The sequence below is a fragment of the Panthera onca genome, chromosome B1 (genome assembly GCF_046562875.1).
Source record: "Panthera onca isolate mPanOnc1 chromosome B1, mPanOnc1 haplotype 2, whole genome shotgun sequence".
In the NCBI taxonomy this organism is placed as follows: domain Eukaryota; kingdom Metazoa; phylum Chordata; class Mammalia; order Carnivora; family Felidae; genus Panthera; species Panthera onca.
Window position 1 is genome coordinate 166,614,272 of NC_138342.1, and position 10,090 is coordinate 166,624,361.

Here is a 10,090-nt window from a genome sequence, read left to right on the forward strand (position 1 = left end):
GCCTTTGACAAAATCCAGCACCCTTTCTTAATAAAAACCCTTGAGAAAGTCGGGATAGAAGGAACATACTTAAAGATCATAAAAGCCATTTATGAAAAGCCCACAGCTAACATCATCCTCAGCGGGGAAAAACTGAGAGCTTTTTCCGTGAGATCAGGAACACGACAGGGATGCCCACTCTCACCGCTGTTGTTTAACATAGTGCTGGAAGTACTAGCATCAGCAGACAACAAAAGGAAATCAAAGGCATCAAAATTGGCAAAGATGAAGTCAAGCTTTCGCTTTTTGCAGATGACATGATATTATACATGGAAAATCCGATAGACTCCACCAAAAGTGTGCTAGAACTGATACATGAATTCAGCAAAGTCACAGGATACAAAATCAATGTACAGAAATCAGTTGCATTCTTATACACTAACAATGAAGCAACAGAAAGACAAAGAAACTGATCCCATTCACAATTGCACCAAGAAGCATAAAATACCTAGGAATAAATCTAACCAAAGATGTAAAAGATCTGTATGCTGAAAACTATAGAAAGCTTATGCAGGTAATTGAAGAAGATATAAAGAAATGGAAAGACATTCCCTGCTCATGGATTGGAAGAATAAATATTGTCAAAATGTCAATACTACCCAAAGCTATCTACACATTCAATGCAATCCCAATCAAAATTGCACCAGCATTCTTCTCGAAACTAGAACAAGCAATCCTAAAATTCATATGGAACCACAAAAGGCCCCGAATAGCCAAAGTAATTTTGAAGAAGACCAAAGCAGGAGGCATCACAATCCCAGACATTAGCCTCTACTACAAAGCTGTAATCATCAAGACACCATGGTATTGGCACAAAAACAGACACATAGACCAATGGAATAGAATAGAAACCCCAGAACTAGACCCACAAACGTATGGCCAACTCATCTTTGACAAAGCAGGAAAGAACATCCAATGGAAAAAAGACAGTCTCTTTAACAAATGGTGCTGGGAGAACTGGGCAGCAACATGCAGAAGGTTGAAACTAGACCACTTTCTCACACCATTCACAAAAATAAACTCAAAATGGATAAAGGACCTGAATGTGAGACAGGAAACCATCAAAACCTTAGAGGAGAAAGCAGGAAAAGACCTCTCTGACCTCAGCCGTAGCAATCTCTTACTCGACACATCCCCAAAGGCAAGGGAATTAAAAGCAAAAGTGAATTACTGGGACCTTATGAAGATAAAAAGCTTCTGCACAGCAAAGGAAACAACGAACAAAACTAAAAGGCAACCAACAGAATGGGAAAAGATATTTGCAAATGACATATCGGACAAAGGGCTAGTATCCAAAATCTACAAAGAGCTCACCAAACTCCACACCCAAAAAACAAATAACCCAGTGAAGAAATGGGCAGAAATCATGAATAGACACTTCTCTAAAGAAGACATCCGGATGGCCAACAGGCACATGAAAAGATGTTCAACGTCGCTCCTCATCAGGGAAATACAAATCAAAACCACACTCAGATATCACCTCACGCCAGTCAGAGTGGCCAAAATGACCAAATCAGGAGACTATAGATGCTGGAGAGGATGTGGAGAAACAGGAACCCTCTTGCACTGTTGGTGGGAATGCAAATTGGTGCAGCCGCTCTGGAAAGCAGTGTGGAGGTTCCTCAGAAAATTAAAAATAGACCTACCCTATGACCCAGCAATAGCACTGCTAAGAATTTATCCAAGGGATACAGGAGTACTGATGCATAGGGGCACTTGTACCCCAATGTTTATAGCAGCACTCTCAACAATAGCCAAATTATGGAAAGAGCCTAAATGTCCATCAACTGATGAATGGATAAAGAAATTGTGGTTTATATACACAATGGAATACTACGTGGCAATGAGAAAAAATGAAATATGGCCTTCTGTAGGAACGTGGATGGAACTGGAGAGTGTGATGCTAAGTGAAATAAGCCATACAGAGAAAGACAGATACCATATGGTTTCACTCTTATGTGGATCCTGAGAAACGTAACAGAAACCCATGGGGGAAGGGAAGGAAAAAAAAAAAAAGAGGTTAGAGTGGGAGAGAGCCAAAGCATAAGAGACTGTTAAAAACTGAGAACAAACTGAGGGTTGATGGGGGGTGGGAGGGAGGGGAGGGTGGGTGATGGGTATTGAGGAGGGCACCTTTTGGGATGAGCACTGGGTGTTTTATGGAAACCAATTTGACAGTAAATTTCATATATTAAAAAAAAGAAAAAAAAAGAAAAAAAAGAGAAAAAAAAAATGAAGAGCGAAGTTGGCCCAGTTGGGCGGGGCTCGGTGTAACAGCTCTGCTCTCCACTAGATGGCGCTGCTAGCTTACTGGGGTGGATTGTTGTGGAGCTCCTTGGTGTGCATGCGCACGCGTGGGAGTGGTGAAAAATGCCACCACTAGCCACCCAGTTTGTTCTTCTGGATCAGCAATCGTGCACCGGTCCTCTGTCCTCAGCTCTCATCCACTCCCCACTTTTCCACTCTCCGTTACCAGGCCCCAGGCAGTACCTCTCTCCCAAGTTTTGTCTCAGATGCAGTTGTTTTCCCTGGCCTCTTACTTCCAAAGGACTGCAGCTTTGACCCATTCCACCCCTCTGTGGGAGGGTCTCACAAAACGGCCGAATGTCAGCTGCATCCAGGAACGCCTGCTGGACCCTGCTGTTGCTGGTGTCCCGAACCTGCGGTCAGGTGCCAGCCTGCCCCCCCAAAAAAATCATGAGACAGTGTAGCCTCAGCGTGTCAGGGACCATGGAAAATAGCAGCATACACCTGGCACCAGGCTTCACTCTCAATGACCTTGCCCCAGCACCAGCGAATGTGGCCGCCTTCCGGGGTCTGCTGGGACCAGGTGGCTTCAACAGTCTCTACCAAATGTCCTTCCAGCAGTGGAGCTGCTTTTCCCCATGTGGCCCGAGAACCTCCTGGACCCCACTCTGTTCCTGGGGATTCACCCTTCCCACCAGAGCACCACCAGGTATCGAGCTGCAGAGTTGCAGCCTTTGCGCTCGCCTTGTTTATAGTCTTAATGGGATTTAAGCCCTCTCCTTTCTCCTTTCTCCCTTTTTAGTTTAGTCCCTGTGGCTGTTTCCAATTTTCCACTTTCTCTCTGGCTGCTTTTGGGGAGGGATGCTTTTCCCAAATGCTCCCCCCCCCAGTCTCTGTCCTCTCTCCACCCGCAAAAGGGGTTCCCTACCTTTCAGGGATTCTTTCTCCCCAAGTTCAGCTCTTCTTGTGTACCTGCTGAATTCTGTGGTTCAGGTTGTGCAGATTGCTGTGTTAACCTTCCAATCTGTTTTCTAGGTGTGTAGTGTTGGTCTGGCTGTATTTCATGGACACGAGACACATAAAAAGCTTCCGTGCTGTTCTGCCATCTTGGCTTCTCCCTGATGGGTCTTATTTTTTATACATTATGACACCCTATGTTTTTTGATTGGAGTGTTTAGTCCTTTTACATCCAGAGCAATTATTATTACATATGTATTTAGTGTCATTTTATTACTTGTTTTCTCATACTTTCTGGAGGTTTTCTCTGTTCCTTTCTAGTCTTTGTCAATTTTGGTCTTTCCCACTTAGTGAGTCCCCTTTAATATTTCTTACAGTGATGGTTTAGTGATCACAAATTTTTTACCTTTTACTTGTCTTGGAAACTCTTTATGTTCTGAACGATAGCCCCGCTGGATAGAGTATTCTTGGCTGCATATTTCTGCTATTTATCTCATTGAATAGATCATGCCACTCCCTTCTGACTTGTCATGTTTCTGTGGAGACATCTACATCTAGCCTTATGGGTCTTCCTTTATAAGTTAGGGACTTCTTTTGTCTTGATTTTAAGGGTGTTTTTAAATCAGTATATTTTACAAATATAATTACAGTATGTCTTGGTGTTGACCTGTTTCTTTTTCTCATTTTCCCTTTGATGGGATTTCTCTGTCCCTCCTGGATGTGAAAGTCTGTTTACTTCCCCAGATTAGCAAAGTTTTCAGCTATTATTCCTCAAAAACAACTGTCCCCTTTTCTCTCTCTCTTCATTCTCTGAGACTTCTATGATACAAATGTTATTACATTTGAAGGAATCACTAAATATCTTAAGTCTCTTCTCATGAAGCATAATTCTTCTTTCACTATTTTTTCAGTTGCATTAATTTCCATTAATCTATATGCTATATCACTTATTCTTTCTTCTCCTTCCATCCTTGTAGTCATTACTCTCAGTTATTGCATTTTTAAAACTTTCGTTCTGATGGTTTTTAAAGTTTTTTATCTCAGCAATAAGGGTCTCCCTGATGTCTTCCATGCTGTTCCAAACCCAGCGAGGATCCTTATGATTGTTGTTTTCACTCTCCATCAGTCACATTACTTATATCTCTTTCAATGAGATCTCTGATTGTGACATTTACTTGTTCTTTATTTTGGAATGAAATCCTCTGTCTTAGCATTTGCCTAGGTCTCTGTCTTCATCTGTGTGTTGGAAAAGTCTGTTATGTTTCCTGTTTCTGAGAGTAATGGCTTTATGAAGAAGAGGTCATACCAGGACCTGGAGTTTCAGGGAGAGTCTCTGGTGTGTGTTGTGTGTACTCTGATGCTGTGTTTGCAGGCTGTATCCCTCAGGTCAGTCATGTGCAGACTTTCTCCTTTCTTGTAGTGGGAAGTGTTTAGACCTTGGCCAGAATGTGGCAGGTTTTAACTTGGTTTGCTCTAGTCTGCTTGTTAAATGAGACCTGATTCAACTTCCATTAGAACCAAAGCTTCGCATAACTCTATGGTCAGTAGTCATGGTGCATGCAGAAGTTTCTGCTGGTCTTCTGGGGAAGGGGCCTGCTGTATTGGTCGTTAGGTACATTTGCCTAACAAATGAGCTACCAGCATATGGCAGAGGGGTGGGTGGACTAAGCATAAATAGGTTAGTCACCTAGTGTTGGCACTGTGTTGTTTATTGAAGTTGGTTCATGCTGAAGGGTGGGACAGAGAAATGGCACCAGCCAGTTCCTATGTCCCAGTAGAGGGAACTCTGTGCTTGCTGCTCTCAAAAGAGCACTCCCAAAAGTTAGAATAATTTCCATTTGTGCATCACAGGAAGTTTTCAGATTTCTGTTTTCACACTGTCTCTGGGTTGCTTCCTTTCATGGAGCAGGGCAGTGCACTTTGGGCTCTATCCCAACAAACCCTCTGACTTTTAAAACTCCAAACTTTAGAAACCTCATGTGGGAAGGACATTCACTGGTTTTCTGGAGGAGAGTCTTGCCATGCTGGGACTGATGCAGATTTGACTGAGAATAGCAGGTGTGCCAGAGTGTACATGCATGGGATTTGGAACAAAACAGGCTTAACAGTCAGTGTCTGATTTGGCCACCCTCAGCAGGTGTCTGTACCTATGCTGAGGGGCTGGGGAGGAAAACGTTGCCCACTAGCTCTTTTGTCCCCTGAAAGGCATCTCTGGGCATGTAATCTCTCACCCATGTACTCCAGTAGATGTGAACAGTCTTTCCCTGTGCACTTTAGGCCATCCTCAGATCACACAGTCTTCCCTGGGGCTGCTTGCCAGCATTTCCTCCAGGAGTAAGGCAGTACACTCAGGGCTTTATTCTAGCCAAGCCTGTGGACCTCTAAAACTCCAGTCTTTAAGTGGTTGCAAAAACTTCTGAAAATCAGCCCCTCTCATTTTCCCAGCTAATTGCTTTGGGAAAGTGTTTTCTTTATGCTCCACTCTATCTCACCTTTCTCCATGACCAGGTCTCCCTTCCCTCCACAGCAACCATGATACATTTCTGTCCCAAACCACATCTCCACACTTCCTACCTTCCTCAATGTGGCCTCTTCTCTTCCTCTATTGTGCATTTTGTTCTTTCAGCCTTCAGATTGATTTCTTGGTATCCAGGATAATATGATAGTTATCTAGCTATGTTTGATTGAAGGATGAGGCAAGCTTAGAGTCCTCCTACTATGCAGTCATCTTACCTCCCCTGCTCTATTCCCATATTGAATGTATATGTTGAGTTATCCTCTCATTTCAGGGATAATTCTGCTTAGTTATGATGTATAGTCATTTTAATATGTTATTTTATTCAGTTTGCTAATATTTTGTTGAGAATTGCTGCATCTCTATATCAGGTTTATTGATTTATGGATTTGTTTTCTTATATCTGGCATTGGAATCAGGATAATTCTAGTCTCATAAAATGAGTTTAGAAGTTTTCCCCCCACTTCAATAATTTGGAGAAGTTTGAGGATTATTGCTAGTTCTTTTTTCTTGTTAAAGGTTATTATATTTATTTTTGAGAGACAGAAAGTGGGGGAAGGGCAGAGAGAAAGGGGGACAAAGAGTCCCAAACAGGCTCCAAACAGCACAGAGGCCCATGCAGGGCTCAAAGTGTGAATGAGATCCTGACTCAGGCCAAAATCAAGAGTCAGATGCTTAACTGAGCCATCCAGGTGCCCCTGCTAATTCTTATTCAAATGTTTGGTAGAATTTTTCATTAAAGCCATGTGCTCTTAGAATTTTCTGTGTTGTGAAATTTTTGATTACTGACTCAATCTTTTCACTCATTATTGGTCTGTTCAGATTTTGTATTTTTTCTCAGTCTTGGAAATGTTTCTAAGAAGGAATCCGTTTTTTCCTAAGTTATCTAATTTCTTGGCTTTAACTGTTCATAGTAGTCTCTTATGATTCCATGAATTTCAGTGTTATCAGTTTTAATGTCTCCTTTTCATTTCTAATTTTATTGACTAGAGTCTTGTCTTGTTTCCCCCTAATTAACCAAGCTAAATGTTTGTCAATTTAAAAAAAAAAAACAACTCTTGGTTTTGTTGACTTTTTCTGGCCTCTATTTCAATTATTTCTGCTCTGATTATTTTCTTCATCTTGAGAATATTGGCCTTAATTTGTTCTTCTTTTCTAGTTCCTTGAGGTATAAAGTTAAATTGTTTATTTGAGATCTTTCTGATTTCTTAATATATGGATGTGTTGCTATAAACTTTCCTCTCAGAACTACTTTTATTCCCACTTTTGTTTTTACATAACTTTTATTTCCTTTTCAATTTCTTCTTTGACCCATTGATTCTTCAGAAGTGTATTGTTTAGTTTCCACATATTTGTTGGTTTTCCAGCTTTTCTCTTTTTGATTTGTAGATCAGGCCATTGTAGTCAGAAAGATAGTTGGTATGATTTCAATCTTAAATTTATTAAGATATGCCTTGTGTCCTATTACATGACTTATCTTGGATGATAATCTGCAAATGGCAATGTACATTCTGTTGTTGGATAGAATGTTTTATATATGTCTAAGTATATGTAGTCTAACATATAGTTCAATTGCAATGTATCTTTATTGATTCAGCTCAGAATCCATTTAACCCTTTACTTGCTTAGAGATGCAATTCCTTCCTGGCTCTGGAATATAATGGAGAAAACAGCAGGAAGAGTTTCAAAGTCTAAATCCATCACTAGCTTGTCTGTGACTTGTAGATTCCTGAATAAAAGTTCCTTTTTTGAATTTGCAAAATGGAGTTGAACCTAATTGTGTATACAATTCCTTCCTCTCTTCTTCATGTTTTCCATATTTGTATTAATACAACAAAGGTAAAAATATGCTGAGGAATTAAGAAAATTTATTGTTAAGCTATCCCTAGAGTAGGGCAATCTGCAAAGGCAAATCCATTTTATTGTTAAGGGACTGGAGTCAGGCAAAAAATTGCTTTATGACTGGTCCCTTTCAAAACCACGATTCTTTCCATTTTCCTCCATTAAACTAACTCTCATCCACTAGTTACCAAATGCATATGCCCATTTCTCCCTCAGTCTGTTGGTAGTAGCATGTGAATGAGAACAGGGACTGGAGGCTGCACTGGTTGTTCACGTCATGCTTAAAGGCATGGGAAGAGGGGCTGGAAATGTATCTGAAATCACTTTCTAAGACCACATGCCGCAATGACAGCCACTTACACTGGATCTATTTATTTTATTTTATTTTTTAAAATATTTATTCATTTTTGAGAGATAGGCATAGCATGAGTGGGTAAGGGGCAGATAGAGAGGGAGACACAGAATCTGAGGCAGACTCTAGGCTCTGAGCTGTCAGCACAGAGCCCAATGCAGGGCTCAAACTCATGAACTGTGAGATTATGACCTGAGCCGAAGTTGGGTGCCCAACTGACTAAGCCACCCAAGCACCCTATATGCTGGTTCCTTTTTAGTGGATTTCATCTTTTCATTTCCTCTGTTCTCAGTGAAACATTGTGTTAGGACAACCTACTTATGGTTTACAAGCCAATTCTATGACTTTGGAACTAATTATCCTGTTTGAATTACCTTTGTTTTTATTCCACTGCCTTTTTCCTCCCTGCCCAAAACTAAATGTGGCCCCTTTCCTGGCAAGATGTTCTTCATTCACATTCTCCTCTCACCTCCCCCACCTCACAGGGCCCCATTGCAAGGTGGTGATACATTACAAACCCCAGAGTTCTTGCATGATTTTTTTGTCCTTATCTCACACATCAAAAAAGTCTTTACCTCTTTCATCTCTGTCACATTCCTCTTTGTTATACCCTACTTACCACCTAATACCAGGTCCTTATTTCTTCTCTGTCAGCTCATAAAAGGCCGGGGCTTCTTGGAAGTTTCTTTAGTCCCATTTATATAAGAAGACATTTTTTTCTTTTCTTTTTTAAAGCTTATTTGTTTTTGAGAGAGAGAGAGCGAGAGTGGGGTGAGGGGTAGAGAGAGAGGGATACACAGAATCTGAGACAGGCTCTAGGCTCTAAGCTGTCAGCACAGAGCCCCACGTGGGACTCAAACTCACAACCTGTGAGATCATGACCTGAGCTGAAGTCAGTCGCTTAACAGAGCCACCCAGCCTCCCCTGAAGACCTTTCTTCTATGCCTGCTCTCTCCCTTCCTAGAATGTAACCATGATGAGTAGAGATGTGTTAGCCATCTTGCATCTTTTTTTCCCCAGTTTTGTTGAGGCATAATTGACATAATATTGTGTAAGTTTAAGTCATACAATGTAATGGTTTCATAAACATATATATTGTGAAATGTTTTAACAATAAGATTAGATAACACATCCTTTGCCTCACATAATCACCATTTTGTTGTTGGTATTGTTATGTTGCTGTTATGGTGAGAATATTATCTCTACTCATAGCAACTTAAAATACAATACACATTCTTAAAGGTCACCATGTTGTACAATCCTCAGAATATAACTGAGATTTCATCCTTTAAAAAAATTTTTTTAATATTCATTTATTTTTGAAAGAGAGAGAGAGGGTATTTTTTTTTTTACCATTGTTCTTCTTTCCCAAGATTGATTTGGCTACTCAAGGTCTTTTATGGTTCCATACACTTTTTAGGATTGCTCCATTTTTGTGTAAAATGTCACTGAAATTTTGATAGTGATTGCATTGCCTCTATGGATAACCTTGAACAGTGTGAATATTTTAACATTTAATATTCATTTATTTTTGAAAGAGAGAGAGAGAGTATTTTTTTACCTCTGTTCTTTCCCAAGATTGATTCGGCTACTCAAGGTCTTTTGTGGTTCCATACACTTTTTAGGATTGTTCCATTTTTGTATAAAATGTCACTAAAATTTTGATAGTGATTGCATTGCCTCTATGGATAACCTTGAGCAGTATGAATATTTTAACAATGTTAATACTTGTGATCCATAACCTGGTTTATCTTTTTTTTAATTTGTGTCTTCTTTATTTTTTCATGTGTGTCTTTAATTATTTCATCACTGTCTTATAGTTTTTGAGTGTATAGATCTTTCACTCTTGTGGCTAAATTTATTCCTAAGTGTTTTATTGTTTTCATGCTATTGTGAATTTCTTTTTCAGATATTCTGTTGTTAGTGTTTAAAAATGCAATTGGGGGTGCCTGAATGAAAGGAAAGCATCGGAGGAAAGCAAGAGCCTAAGGTAGTGACAACTTCTCATTGGCTGAATTGTGGTATCATTGGCTGATCTTGTTGAAGGAAAAGGAAAAATTCTTACTGTTGGAGTAAAGTAAGCTTCTTATTGCAAATCCAAGATACACATCTTGTTGGGGTCTGCAATTGATGAAAAG

At 40.1% G+C, this 10,090-nt stretch overlaps 1 long non-coding RNA gene across 1 annotated transcript in view; it reads left to right on the forward strand.

Moving 5' to 3' along the window:
• The window catches only part of LOC132693204 (uncharacterized), a 39,464-nt gene that overhangs the window by 27,873 nt on the left and 1,501 nt on the right, over positions 1 to 10,090 (forward strand). The window contains exon 2 of the long non-coding RNA XR_013555059.2: positions 9,862 to 9,942. This is a non-coding gene — a long non-coding RNA (uncharacterized LOC132693204). The remainder of the gene's footprint in view (positions 1 to 9,861; positions 9,943 to 10,090) is intronic.